We start from the raw sequence: 15,002 nt of genomic DNA, 5'->3' as shown, positions 1-15,002 counted from the left end.
AGGCAAATCTAGTGACCAAAATGTTCACGCAGTGTATATAGGTAGGATCCATCCTTCCATCCGTCCATCCATCTTCGACTGCTTATCCGTAGTCGGGTCGGGGGGGCAACAGCTCCACCAGAGAGCTCTAGATTTCCCTCTCCAGAGCAACATTAGTAAACTTCCTCCTGGGGGGGATCCCGAGGCGTTCCAATTAAGGTCAGTGAGTCGATGTAATCCCTCCAACTGCGCCCCGGGGGGTCTCCTCCCAGTGGGACGTGCCTCGAGAGCCTCCCTAGGGAGACGCTCGAGGTAACCAGATGCCCCCGAACCACCTAAGCTGGCTCCTTTCCAGGCGAAGAAGCAGCGGCTGTACTCCGAGTCCGATGGATTGTGCAATACGGTATAGGGAATGAGACATTGCCCCAGGTGAAGGAGTTTGCAGTATAAGTATCTCCGTGTCTTGTTTACGAGTGATGGGAGGACGGAGAAGGAGATCGGCCAGGGAATCGGAGCGGCAGGGGAGGTATTGCAATCATTGTACGTACCACACAGCTTTTTTCTGAGTTTCTGAAAACTGAAATTCTATGAAATCGGCCCTCAATATTTTTTTTGAACAGGACTCTTTCACACTTCCTCCGCTCCTCCTGCGGGAAAAATAAAGTGTGACACATTAATTTAACACATATACCTAACAAGTGGTAACACAACGGCGCAACAAATGTCGTTGCCAGTTTACACCCATGTTTGTCACTTTCGCGCCCAGCGCCCACGTTGTATAATTACCAGTTGTAATTATTGCACCCATCTTCTATTAATAGTCTAGTAGCCAGCCCATAGAGCCCCATTGTGAACCCGGACATGTTGAGTACACCAAGGTTTTATGTTAGAAATGTTGAGTATGGGTCCCCAGCATGTAGAAACTGCCGGATGCTAACTTGTAGATGTTGAGCAATTTTCATAATTGGCATAATATGTGACCATACCATTAACAACCTATAGATGGCAACATATTCAAAATTTCATCATGCTTTATGTAGCATGTGATGTGTCAAACTAGGGAGTTTTCATGATGCTGATTTCAAACATTAGTTTTGCAAAAAAACACTCATTGGGCTAAAAACGGCCAATGCCGTAATCACAAATGTGAAAAAAAAAAGTGGGCACAAAAAAAAGTTTAAAAAAAAAAGATCTATTTCGCTGCTCACCAATACAAAGACGGTTTTGTGATGAAAAAGCCTACATCCCCCCGGTGGACGCACCACACCACACGTATTATAAAATGCACTTTTTAGCCAGATAAGGATTTTTTTTTCCACCGGAAGAAAAAAATACTTTTAGTTATTCCACTGCGCCCTCTACAAATATTGCCAAGAGAAAATCCCATTGACCAAATGTTTCCTTTTGTGTTTTTCCTTTTGTTGAGTTTGTAGATCTTGCTATTTGCACCATAGTTTGGGTCCCGGGGATAGACATCAGATTTCTATTTTTGGGAATCCAACCAAAACGATTGGGAACCAGTGCTCTAGTCCATGGGTTCTCAACCCGTGGGTCGGGACCCCTCGGAGGGTCGCCAAATTATTTTGGGGGGTCCCCAAATTATTTTATTATTATTTAATAAAATATTTTATTTTTTATTTATTTTTTGCAACTGAATGGCTGTAAAGTGGAAATGAAGAGTTTACATATAGTACACATAGTACATGCATACCCTTCCCTAATGATGATGGTTTCAGTATTTATTTATGGTGTATTGTCTCTATTATTAAGGTTATTGTAGCAGTCAATTTATATTGGGGTTCGGGAGGGGGCGGGGCGGGGGTCCCGAGACGTTGCCAAAGCATTTTCGCGGGTCCCCGGCCAAAAAGGTTGAGAACCCCTGCTCTAGTCTAGTCTTAACATAGCCACTGGCTGCGCGGCGCTTGCAATCAAAATCCATCTGAATTAACACATTTAGACAGACCGGAAGACGATTCTACAAATGTCTTCTAAATCCTGACAGTTTTCTGAAAAAACTATGTTTCTATGTCAGTAGTTCTCAAACTATTTCATGTCAATGGACCCCCAGAATGATCTGTATTTGGCTGCATATGTTGTTCCAGGGACCTCCCAGACACAAAGATTTGAGTTAAAAACTCAATATATATTCAAAGATTTGCACCACGTTTTCACGATTTTTCGAAAATAGCAGACCTACAAGCTCGCTATGAGCTTGTAGATCTGCTATTTTTCAATAGCTAAAGTATAGCATAATGCTTAAAACGCCCAAAATGGGTTAAACAAAATTCCACACATTCAACATGGTATAGGCTATTATTATAATTATTATTGTTCATCAGCATTGCTGTTTTAAAAGGGAATAATTAATGATCTCGGCTAGATAATGTTCCATATTGCATCAGCAGCACCGCAGCCAGTTATAACAAAACGTAGCCACTGCTATGTCTGTGTGTCTCCAAATAGGAACGATTGGACATATGGGAGACGGGAGGACATGTAAGAAGGTTGTAAAGCCCACTATAACTCGGAGCATCATGATTTTATCATTATTAATTATTTTATGAATTATTTCTGTACTACATGGACAGCATTATCAGCGATGTGCAGATATTCAATGGTTGAATCAATTAATCAAATATTATTCAATGAATTAAAGTTGAATCAACTGACCATCAATTAAATCGAAATCCTCAGTGGGCGAACGCCAGGGGTGTGTAGTGTAGTGTAGTGTGTGTGCGTGTGCGTGTGTGTGTGTGTGTGTGTGTGTGTGTGTGTGTGTGTGTGTGTGCGTGTGCGTGTGTGTGTGTGTGTGTGTCTCACATGTCTAAAATCTTTTTTTTGGCAAAAATATGTTTCTTGACTCTAGTCTAATTGATCTGGGTCTAACCTAAACCACATTGACTAATTAACCCTTCGTCAAGTCCCGCCTCCTGTGATCCCGCCCCTCTTCTGTGCCCATTGGTTGCTGTTGCTTTGGTTGGACGCAAATCTTCTCTCTCCGTCCACTACCATTGAAAAAAAAGGTGTGTTTCAGTTGATATGTATTATTAACATATTCAATTCTTATTTTAAACTTGGTCGTAGTGGAAAAAAAGGAATCTCGGTCGCAGCACTGTATTTCTTTCTCATGTATAGTCTATCAAACTCATGCACTGCTGTGCAGAGCGAGTGGTTATTGGTCGAGTCAGGGAGTCACAGGGACCTATCGGATTAAGGCCGACCACGTGTCAATTCAGAGGTTAAAGGAATGGTTAACTAAGGAAATTAGAGCTGTACACCCCCCCCCCCTAGATGGTCTAAATAGGGCCCCCAGCACCCTGTGTCTAGATGGTCTAAATAGGGGCCCCAGCACCCTGTGTCTAGATGGTCTAAATAGGGGCCCCCAGCACCCTGTGTCTAGATGGTCTAAATAGGGCCCCCCAGCACCCTGTGTCTAGATGGTCTAAATAGGGGCCCCCAGCACCCTGTGTCTAGATGGTCTAAATAGGCCCCCCAGCACCCTGTGTCTAGATGGTCTAAATAGGGCCCCCAGCACCCTGTGTCTAGATGGTCTAAATAGGGCCCCCCCAGCACCCTGTGTCTAGATGGTCTAAATAGGGCCCCCCCCCCCATCACCCTGTGTTTAGATGGTCTAAATAGGGCCCCCAGCACCCTGTGTCTAGATGGTCTAAATAGGGCCCCCCAGCACCCTGTGTCTAGATGGTCTAAATAGGGACCCCAGCACCCTGTGTCTAGAGGGTCTAAATAGGGCCCCCAGCACCCTGTGTCTAGATGGTCTAAATAGGGGCCCCCAGCACCCTGTGTCTAGATGGTCTAAATAGGGGCCCCCAGCACCCTGTGTCTAGATGGTCTAAATAGGGGACCCCCAGCACCCTGTGTCTAGATGGTCTAAATAGGGGCCCCCCAGCACCCTGTGTCTAGATGGTCTAAATAGGGCCCCCAGCACCCTGTGTCTAGATGGTCTAAATAGGGCCCCCAGCACCCTGTGTCTAGATGGTCTAAATAGGCCCCCCAGCACCCTGTGTCTAGATGGTCTAAATAGGGCCCCCAGCACCCTGTGTCTAGATGGTCTAAATAGGGCCCCCCCAGCACCCTGTGTCTAGATGGTCTAAATAGGGCCCCCAGCACCCTGTGTCTAGATGGTCTAAATAGGGGCCCCCCAGCACCCTGTGTCTAGATGGTCTAAATAGGGGCCCCCCAGCACCCTGTGTCTAGATGGTCTATAAATAGGCCCCCCAGCACCCTGTGTCTAGATGGTCTAAATAGGGCCCCCAGCACCCTGTGTCTAGATGGTCTAAATAGGGGCCCCCAGCACCCTGTGTCTAGATGGTCTAAATAGGGGCCCCTAGCACCCTGTGTCTAGATGGTCTAAATAGGGGCCCCTAGCACCCTGTGTCTAGATGGTCTAAATAGGGGCCCCAGCACCCTGTGTCTAGATGGTCTAAATAGGGCCCCCAGCACCCTGTGTCTAGATGGTCTAAATAGGGCCCCCAGCACCCTGTGTCTAGATGGTCTAAATAGGGGCCCCCAGCACCCTGTGTCTAGATGGTCTAAATAGGGGCCCCTAGCACCCTGTGTCTAGATGGTCTAAATAGGGCCCCCAGCACCCTGTGTCTAGATGGTCTAAATAGGGGCCCCCAGCACCCTGTGTCTAGATGGTCTAAATAGGGGCCCCTAGCACCCTGTGTCTAGATGGTCTAAATAGGGGCCCCCCAGCACCCTGTGTCTAGATGGTCTATAAATAGGCCCCCCAGCACCCTGTGTCTAGATGGTCTAAATAGGGGCCCCCAGCACCCTGTGTCTAGATGGTCTAAATAGGGCCCCCCCAGCACCCTGTGTCTAGAGGGTCTAAATAGGGCCCCCAGCACCCTGTGTCTAGATGGTCTAAATAGGGCCCCTAGCACCCTGTGTCTAGATGGTCTAAATAGGGCCCCCAGCACCCTGTGTCTAGATGGTCTAAATAGGGCCCCTAGCACCCTGTGTCTAGATGGTTCTAAATAGGGCCCCTAGCACCCTGTGTCTAGATGGTCTAAATAGGGGCCCCAGCACCCTGTGTCTAGATAAATGGTAAATGGTGCATTTATATAGCGCCTTTATCCAAGGCGCTTTACATAGATTGTGCATTACATTCCCCCATTCACACACACATTCATACACCGATTGCGGCGGAAGCCATGCAAGGTACCAACCAGCACATCTTGAGCAATTTGGGGTTCAGTGTCTTGCCCAAGGACACTTCGACATGTAGCCAGGAGGAGCCGGGATTCGAACCGCCGACCCGTGGATCATTGGACGACCTGCTCTACCTCTTGAGCCACAGTCGCCTAGATGTTCTAAATAGGGCCGCATGTCACAATATGTCTACTTAACACGTTTTAACTCTATTTCGTGGTTCATTCATCTTCATTTGACTCAACTTGACAGGAAAAAAAGAGAAAGATTGTTCTTGTAATGCCACTAGACAATCATGAAAGACAGCCCTTTACACAAGCAGCTGATTTGATCTGAGTCTCCCCTGTGAAATTACTATATACCTTGATATGCAGGCGGTATTTAATATCATGCACGACAGTTCTGACTTTTTAGGTAAATGTAATATAGAGCAGGGGTTCTCAACCCGTGGGTCGCGACCCCTCGGGGGGTCGCCAAATTATTTTAGGGGGTCCCCAAATTATTTTCCAAAAAAAAAAAAGATTTTGTTTTTTTATTTTTTTTTCACGATTTTTCAAAAATAGCAGACCTACAAGCTCGTAGCGCGCCACTCGGTGGCGCGCTATGAGCTGGTTTAAGGTTATTGTAGCAGTCAATTTATATTTGGGGTCGGGAGGGGGCGGGGCGGGGGTCCCGAGACATTGCCAAAGCATTTCCGGGGGTCCCCGGCCAAAAACGTTGAGAACCCCTGATATAGAGCACCCCTTTCGGAATGACGAGTGGCCCAGGAAATAATAATTCCCCGTTAATTTTCCCATAGGCGCTTCAAAAAGTATTTATTTAAAAGTGTTTAGGCTACGCCGCGGACAACGGCAACTCTTGTTGTGACAAAATATGACAATACACACAATGTTTTGGGCCGATCAAATAATTAGTAAGAAGAAAAACAAAACAAAAATGCTGTACCCTGCCTTTTTTTCCTTCTTTCTAATGATTTTATCTGCCCAAAACATTGCGTTTATTGTCAAGCGTTGGCTTTGTCCGCGGCGTATAAACCGTCTTTAAATAAATACTTTTTGAAACGTCTATGGGGAAAGTGAACGGGGAATTATTTCCTGGGCCGCTCGTCGGAGGCGAGACTGCGACGGCTCTATAGATAAGCACTTGAAACGATTCTAAATCGTTGTTTAATTATGGTTTACGGCCAAATTCAGATCAGAATCGTTTCATGTCGCGCACATACGGCAATGCACTGACATGATGAATGCAATCACACACTTGCCTAGAGACATGCTGTGGATGCACAAATCGCACAAATCGCACGCACGCACGCACGCACGCACGCACGCACGCACGCACGCCTCCATATATGGCGACTGCCAATTATGACAGACACTGAACATAGTTTTGCCAATACTTTAAGCTCTTGGCTTGGGCACTCCGGCAATCTGCAGGCCTCTCGCAACTGATTCACGGACACGCACGCACGCACGCACGCACCTTGGGTCTAACCTAGAGAGTAGAAAGTGCCGACAGACAGCACCTGTTCACTGCTCTCCCCCCTCTGCTCTGCCTCCTCATCCATTTGTCACCCCCCCTCCCCTCCCCTCCCCTCCCCACCCATCTCTCTCCACACCTCCCACAGCCCCAGCACCAGATTGCACCGTCCAGAGCGCCCCATGCTCAATTTAGCCTTGTGACAAACGAGGCCCTTGGCCCAAAACATGTCACCCTGCACCCTAAAGTGGAGATTGCCTACTCCACAGGGGCAGCCATCACTCTGTGCTTCCTATAGTCAAACAGTGACACTAGTAAATTGTCCCTTTTAGGCCTGACGTCGAAATAAAAAAAAGTATATATATATATAGAATATATATTTAAAGATTTGTGCCACATTTTCACGATTTTTCCAAAAATAGCAGACCTACAAGCTCGTAGCGCGCCACTCGGTGGCGCGCTATGAGCTTGTAGATCTGCTATTTTTCAATAGCTTAAAGTATAACATAATGCTTAGTTAAAACACCAAAAGGGGTTCCCGTACAGAATGGGATATATATATATATATATATATATATATATATCAACTATCTTTGAGCACGACAGGTTTAAGGCAATTGTGCCGTGCAACAACAACAACATCTGTGTCAATCTATAATTCCGGGAATAAATAAACGTAACCAAATGGACCCTCGCGGGTCCATCTGTGACGCGTTTCCTTTGTGACGGATAATAGGTTGTATAATAAAAGGCATTATACAGTGCAATATGCTATACAGTAAGTGCACGCACACACGTTCTCCACACACACGAGACTTGGAAATTTAAACGGGTTGAGAATCACTGCTAGAGCCGTAAAAATCTTCTCTCACGGGGGGGGGGGGGAACACTGCCCTATGGAAGTAGCATAGTATATTATTTGAGTTCCTGTTCGTCTGTATCACTATCACAATGATTTTCTTTTCCGCAAGATAGTTTTTTAAACTATGAATGTTATTATTATCAATCAAAATGTGTGTGTTTTGTCAATTCATTAGGGGCGGGGGGCACTTGTAATATCTTCAAGGCCCTACACCCCTCCTACGCACGCACGCACACACGCGCACGCACACACACACACACACACACATGCCCCTCCTATCACCTCTATTAGAGCTCATTTTGTGGGAGGTGAGGATATAGCTGTTGTTAAAGCCGTTATTGCTTCCATCCGCTGGCGCTTGTGTAATTGAGAGACACAATCCTCTCTCTCTCTCTCTCTCTCTCTCCCCCTCCGGTTCCTCCTCCTCCCGCTCGCCAATAACTCACCAACAGCATTAGCGTTGGACACGTGTGTGTGTGTGTGTGTGTGTGTGTGTGTGTGTGTGTGTGTGTGTGTGTGTGTGTGTGTGTGTGTGTGTGTGTGTGTGTGTGTGTGTGTGTGTGTGTGTGTGTGTGTGTGTGTGTGTGTTCTCTCTCTCTCTCCGAGCCATCTGTGCACATCAGAACTTCTCCTGTGCTCACTCCGGAGCCGACATAACAGACTAGACTACCTGCTAGTTAAGTTATTATATGATAACTGAAGGACGTATATATATATACGTTCTATTCTACTATACCGCATAAATGTACCTAATTGGGTCAAAGAAGTTAATGAAAGCGTGCGCCGTGGCACACACACACACCGTAACTCAGTCACAGACTAGTATTAAACCGTTTTGGGCGGGAACCCCTTTTGGTGTTAGCATTATGTTATACTTTAGCTATTGAAAAATAGCAGATCTACAAGCTCGTAGCGCGGCACCGAGTGCCGCGCTACGAGCTTGTAGGTCTGCTATTTTTTTGAAAATCGTGAAAATGCGGCACACATCTTTGAATATATATTCTTTCAGAGCGAACGTTTTTTTTAACTCACATCTTTGCTTCTGGGGGGGGATCCCTGGAACAACATATTTTCAGATAGGGGTCGGCGGCCAATTACATATGATATTGTGGGTCCTTGAAATGAAATAGTTTGAGCACCACAGTATAGAAACATAGGTTTTTCAGAAAAACTGTCATTGTTGCGAAGGCTTTCACTTAGAGTTCCATATATGGGATAACCCATAGTCCCATATATGGAGACAACAGCGATATCCAGCGCTGACATAAGATTAATGTAGAAACTCAAAAGATGGATATACACAGTGGTGACATCATCGTAACACTAGACTTGCACAGCATAAAAGGCGGCTCCCATGGCTTCTAAACCTGAGATTCCAGGCAACGCACGCGGTATCTCCAACAGGTCAACATATACGAATCAAGGTATCTGGCTTTACAACCCATATACCTTGAATGGCTTGTATTACCTTGGGTTCGTCTTCTAGATGAGACAGAATAACTGGCTAATGGCTAAGCAACTCGTAGAGCATTGAAGTAGAGGTTTCCACATCCCGGTTAAGTTCGTGTCGAACACCACTGTAGCGGGTCCTAACGAAATAATCAGCACTGGTTCGAGCTATTTTACAGTCATGTTTTAGAAGACATTTTGTAGAATCGAACTTGAAGGGTAGTAGTATGCGTGTCTTAAGTACCAGGTCTTATTACTTAACTTAAGACCTGGAGGCGTGGTCAATGCTGTTTGGCCGCACTCAGAATAGCCAAATGGCATTGATCACGCACGCCTCCAGGTCTTAAGTTAAGTAATAAGACCTGGTACTTAAGACACGCATAATACTGCCCTATATAGGGTCTAAATGGGTTCAAGTAGAGCAGGGTTCCCCAATAGGCGGCCCGCGGGCCGCAAAACGTTTGTTTGCCTATGCATGTCAAACTGGGCATCCTTTTCAAATGGGGTCCTGCCCTGAAAATGAATTTTCAGGGCAAGACCTCGACCTCACGCGTGCGGACTCGGCCCCCAGCCTGGTACCCTAGTCAAAATATGGCCCTCGAGGAAAATTAATTGGGGAACCCTGAAGTAGAGGCTTCATGGCGGGTGGTTTCTGGAAGAAAACAGCGGATGAATGAATGGTAATGAAAGAGCTGCCCTCTTTCTTTGAATCATCATTAAGCTCGCTCACTTGTTTGGTATAGGTGTTATGCGCCAACGTGATGCTGTTGGAACTTTTTCTTCCCTATCGCTGCCCTCTCTGAAATTATTATAAGCGTGAATGTATTAAAAGAGAGAGAAAAAATGCTTTGAATATAGACCAATTTTATTCACCGTGCATCTGAGTTAAGCCATTTTGTGCGGGAACCCCTTTTGGTGTTTTAACTAAGCATATACTTTAGCTATTGAAAAATAGCAGATCTACAAGCTCATAGCGCGCCACTCTGTGGCGCGCTATGAGCTTGTAGATCTGCTTTTTGAAAAATTGTAAAAATGCGGCACAAATCTTGAATATATAGGGCTCCATTTTTGTCACCGCTAAACTTCTTTGCCTTTTTTTTTACTATTTTGAAAAACATTTTTGAATAGTTCAACTAGCCAATCTACACTGACACATTGTGAGCTTGCAACTGGCCATTTTAACGATTCAAAAGTATTTTGCAAAATAGTAAAAAAAAAAAAAGGCAAAAGAAGGTTATAGGGATAAGGGGGTTTATAGCGGTGACGAAAATGGAGCCCATATTCTTTCAGAGCGAACGTTTTTTTTATATTTCGACGTCAGGCATAAATGGATTAAATCAACTCTCAGGATTACGCCGTGTGTTGCTGTTTCTCCGTTGCATAATAATGGGCGTTCGCCCACTCACAAATACAGAGGCTTTGATATTGTTCCCTGGCGTAAAGGATCGGACGCAGCACAGCCCTGCTGCACTTTGAGCGGCTTTTAGTGTATGCTCGATTGAGGGTGCTAATTGAGATGTTAATCCATTTAGGCCCTGACGTCGAGAAAAAAAAAAAAAAAAAAACGTTCGCTCTGAAAGAATATATACCCATTCAAAGATCTGTGCCGCATTTTTACGATTTTTCAAAAAATAGCAGACCTACAAGTTCATAGCGCGCCACTCGGTGGCGCGCTATGAGCTTGTAGATCTGCTATTTTTCAATAGCTAAAGCATAGCATAATGCTAACACCAAAAGGGGTTCGCGCCCAAAATGGGTTAACCCTTTTAGACCCGTGAGACCGAAAAAGAAGGCTCCTAAATCCTAATAGATTTCTAAAAAAAACTATGTTTTTATATGTCAGTGGTGCTCAAAGTATTTCACGTCAAGGACCCCCAGAATTATCTATTTGACCATGGAAACCCCTCCATCTGAAAATATGTTTTCAGAAACCAAAGACATGAGTTATAAACGTTCACCGTGAAAGAATATTATATTCGAAGATTTGCGCCACACTTTCACGATTTTTCAACAAAAAAAAATAGCAGATCGTGCCGCGCTACGAGCTATGATCTGCTATTTTTTCAACATGCTAAAGTATAGAATAATGGTTAAAAGTGGTTAAAAAGAAAAAAACCTGCTATCAAGCGACACATACGCGTTCCCGTCCTGACTGGCTTAACCCATTCAGCCTTGACGTCGAAATTAAAAAAAAAAAAATCTAAACCATGACAATTTTCTGGAAGATTTGAGGCACATTTTAACGATTTTTCAAAAATAGCAGACCTACAAGCTCGTAGCGCGCCACTCGGTGGCGCGCTATGAGCTTGTAGATCTGCTATTTTTCAATAGCTAAATTACAACATAATGTATGTAACCACCAAAAGGGGTTCCCGTCCTGACTGGCTTAAAGCCGTGGAGCTATGCCCTTATATAGCGTGCTATCGGGGGGCCCGGGTTCCGTTTTCATTGGCTCCATATTTCTCTTTGATGAAGAGCTGTAGCTGTTGTTGTTGTTATTCCCGCGCAAGGCCCCCTGTTTCCCTCCGAGTGGTGCACGCGGGCGGCGGGCGGCGTGGTGGGGTTTTTAAGAGCTACCAGGCAACCATGCACATCTGATCTGGGCCATAAAGCAATCCTATTGATCCCTAAAGCTGTGAACTTTTGCCTCTCTCTCTCTCTCTCTCTCTCTCTCTCTCTCTCTCTCTGTGTGTGTGTCTACACAGGGTTGATGCCTCTATGGATCTGAACACAACAGGTACAGAGGAATAATCCATAGACTGGGGGTGGGTGGGGGGGGGGGGGGGGGGGGGGGGGGGTGGGGGGAGATGATTAACCCATTTAGACCTGAGGACGATTCTACAAAATGTCTTCAGTCAGTCAGTTTTCTGAAGAACGCATGTTTCTGTGTCAGTCGTTCTCAAACATTATTTTTCATGTCAAGGACCCCCAAGATTTTATATGTAATTGGCTGCCGACCCCCCCCCCCCCCCCCATCTGAAAATATGTTGTTCCAGGGACACCCCCCCCCCCCCCCCCCCCCCCCTCACCCAGAAACAAAGATTTGAGTTAAAAAAAAATCGCTCTGAAAGAATATATATTCAAAGATTTGCGCCGCATTTTCGCGATTTCTCAAAAATAGCTTAAAGTATAACATAATGCTTAAAACACCAAAAAGGGGTTCCCGCCTAAAATGGATTAAGTGTAGCTGAACAAAGAGAGAGGGATATAGGACCACATATACCTTTTTTTTCTTTTTCCCTTTTTTTTCAGAGGGCATTGAGTCCAATTAACTACTAGACTCTAGACCGGAAGATCAATAGTTGTCACCAAGGATTTCACTAAGCGATTTGAGCGGAACTCATTGATGTAGTTGTCTTTTTATTTGTATTCTTCTTTCTTTCTTTCTTTCTTTCTTTCTTTCTTTCTTTCTTTCTTTCTTTCTTTCTTTCTTTCTTTCTTTGCCCCACTGTGGTTTGTGTGGAAACATTCGTCCTCCGTGTGTCACGTGCGTCACGTGCGTCACGTGCATCACGTGCGTCACGCACGTGCGTCACGTGCGTGTGTCACGTGCATGCGTGCGTCACTTGCGTCATTTAATGGCATTTCCATCCCGGAGACCCCAATTTATATCGTAAAATCAATGTTCATTTTTAGTACTGTACAAATGGACCATTTGTACACTCTCAGAGTTACAGACCCATAAGGGCCCATTTGGTTCCAAACTATCATTTATCTGGGACCCCCTGGAACTCCCTCAAAGGACCCCTGGGGGTCCCCACACCCACACTTTGGGAACCACTGGTTTAGTGCGTGTGTGGGTGCGTGTGTGGGTGTGTGTGTGGGTGCGTGCGTGCGTGCGTGCGCATAGTATATGTGTGCTTCCCTATATGTCTCAGGTGCGTCTGCACTCATGAAAATTGTGCCTGCATCTTTACGCCCACGGCCACTTTATGGCCACTCGCTGCCACTTCAACCTTTCCTCTTCCCTGCATGACGGCTGCCATGCCTAAACATCCACCTGGAAGGCTTCTGGAGGAGGAGGGGGGGTGGGGGGGGGGTGCCCTTTGACCCCCCCCCCCCCCTCTTTTCTCATATTGAGCGCGCTCAGGATTTATGTCCGGGGAGCCAAATGCAAGGAGGACCCTAAAGCACACACACAGCACCGCTCTGTATAAAGCTGAGCCATACATTCCTGACGCACGCACGCACGCACGCACGCACGCACGCACGCACGCACGCACGCACGCACGCACCCACGCACGCACGCACACACGCACGCACGCACGCACACACGAGGGCCCCTGGATTGAAGCTTGTCCTTGAGAGCTAGAGAAAATCAATAGCCTAATAGGAAAGTGGTTATGGCTTCCCACTGTTTTTTTCCCCCGCGCTATCCATCCCCCCCCCCTCCCCCTCAGAAGCTCCTCTGCCCGCAACCACTCTGCGTTTTAATCCATTTAGACCGGAGGATGATTCTACAAATGCCTTCTATATCCTGATCTATGGATTCTATGTCCGTGGTTCTCAAACATTTGCATGTCAAGGAGCCCCAAAAACACATGTATTTGGCCGCCGACCCCCCCATCTGAAAATATGTTGTTTCAGGAACATCTCGGAAGCAAAGATTTGAGTTAGAAACGTTCGCTCTGAAAGAATATATATTCAAAGATTTGCGCCGCATTTTCACGATTTTTAAAAAAATAGCAGACCTAGTGCCGCGCTACGAGCTTGTAGATCTGCTATTTCCCAATAGCTAAAGTATAACATAATGCTTTAAAACACCAAAAGGGGTTCCCGCCCAGAATGTGTTAAACTAATCTTCTCCTAGGGAAGAGAAGAAAAAAAAAAAAAAGAGGACAAATTTTAAAGTCTATCATTAATGCGGTGCCCGGAGAGGGTAGATTAAAAACCTGATATATGGTCTAAGTTATCGTGCCATTTAGGAGAGGCTGGGTGGCGCAGCACCTTGTTACTGCACCACCAGGACACAGTAAATGGGATTTTTAGATAATAACACACATGCTAACACTACGTCAGCATAGCAAGTACCGTATATACACTAGAAACGGTAGAGGGACTGAGAAATACAACATAGTGCGTCCCATGTGGACAGCAGCAACAGCCCCGGGGTCGGTTCAATACTCAGTGTTGCTTTTGTCGACTAAAATGGTAAATGGTGCATTTATATAGCGCCTTTATCCAAGGCGCTTTACATAGATTGTGCATTACATTCACCCATTCATACACCGATGACAGCGGAAACGCTGTCATGCAAGGCACCAACTAGCACATCGGGAGCAATTAGGGGTTCAGTGTCTTGCTCAAGGACACTTCGACAGTAACTCTGGGGGAGCCCAGGTTCGAACTGGCAACCTTGTGGTTACCATCCCGCCACTCTACCCCTGAGCCACCGCCGCCGCCGACTGAAACTATAAGACGACTAAAACTATAAGACGGAAAATGTTCGTCGACTATCTTTTTTCACTGACGAAAACTAAATGAAAACAAAGCTGTGATGACTAAGACTAAATATATTGACAATTTTCGTCAACAGATAAACACTAGACTAAAATGTTAGGAAGGGACTAGCGGACAAGAGATCCAGTAGAAGTCATTTTGCACTTGTTTGCATGCTGAAAATAGCAGATCTACAAGCTCACACCGTGACGTGTTGTGTGCTTGTAGATCTGCTATTTTCATCAAGTGTAAAATAAGTCATTATGCGACGGCATCAAGGCCCGGCAAAATACATTTTAGTCGACTAAATCAGCCGTAGATTTAGTCGAGTAACATCTTATGATATTTAGTCACCACTCGCACCACACATTTCTCTGCGAATGGTTTTAATACTGCCACATGTCGACAGGTGTGTGTAGGCTAAAGAGGCTTTAGGGAAACAGGTTTGTGTATTCATGCAGGAGGCCTTACGTGCGCAATGAGGACAGGTATGGCTGTGCTCTAGTCTAGGTTGTGTGTTTCTATGTTGTTGTGTTTGAGAGTGTTTCCCAAAAAAGGACATAGTGTTTGATTGGCTGCCATGCAGCCAATTAGGCCGCACACAGGCTTCATGTGCGGCCTAGAG

The 15,002-nt window shown here is 45.7% G+C and overlaps 1 protein-coding gene across 1 annotated transcript in view; it reads left to right on the top strand.

Moving 5' to 3' along the window:
- Positions 1–15,002, top strand: part of ctnna2 (catenin (cadherin-associated protein), alpha 2) — a 782,371-nt gene that overhangs the window by 685,352 nt on the left and 82,017 nt on the right.

The sequence above is a fragment of the Electrona antarctica genome (assembly GCF_951216825.1).
Source record: "Electrona antarctica genome assembly, chromosome: 4".
Taxonomy (NCBI): domain Eukaryota; kingdom Metazoa; phylum Chordata; class Actinopteri; order Myctophiformes; family Myctophidae; genus Electrona; species Electrona antarctica.
Note: the sequence above shows the minus strand (reverse complement) of the source record. Positions and strands in the feature narration are given on the sequence as shown.